General features: G+C 46.2%; 1 protein-coding gene across 1 annotated transcript in view; it reads right to left on the bottom strand.

Moving 5' to 3' along the window:
* LOC107753192 (AT-rich interactive domain-containing protein 3A-like) overlaps positions 1–320 on the bottom strand; it is a 26,568-nt gene that overhangs the window by 2,286 nt on the left and 23,962 nt on the right. The window lies entirely within an intron of this gene.

Genomic DNA, 320 nt, shown 5'->3' with positions numbered 1-320 from the left:
AAAGAGCGGGACATTCTTGATATTAAAAAGACAGACAGTATTAAAAACTCAAAGCCGCGAAACGGAACTTAATCCGCTTCTGACTGCATGTTTTCTGCGCACGAGGTCCGAGTGGAACACGGAGAAGCATAGACTTTATCTTTGGTGGCGCGCCTAAAACGGTCAAAACACGGAGTGTCAGAATGCCTGCACTGGCGTGTATTCACATAAATACGGTCAACGTGCACCGTGCATTATTCTTCACTCACTCAGTCTCACACACACACACACACACACACACACACACACACACACACACACACACACATAGAGAGAGATCT

The sequence above is a fragment of the Sinocyclocheilus rhinocerous genome, unplaced genomic scaffold (assembly GCF_001515625.1).
Source record: "Sinocyclocheilus rhinocerous isolate Xijiao unplaced genomic scaffold, SAMN03320098_v1.1 scaffold1703, whole genome shotgun sequence".
Classification (NCBI taxonomy): Eukaryota; Metazoa; Chordata; class Actinopteri; order Cypriniformes; family Cyprinidae; genus Sinocyclocheilus; species Sinocyclocheilus rhinocerous.
Note: the sequence above shows the minus strand (reverse complement) of the source record. Positions and strands in the feature narration are given on the sequence as shown.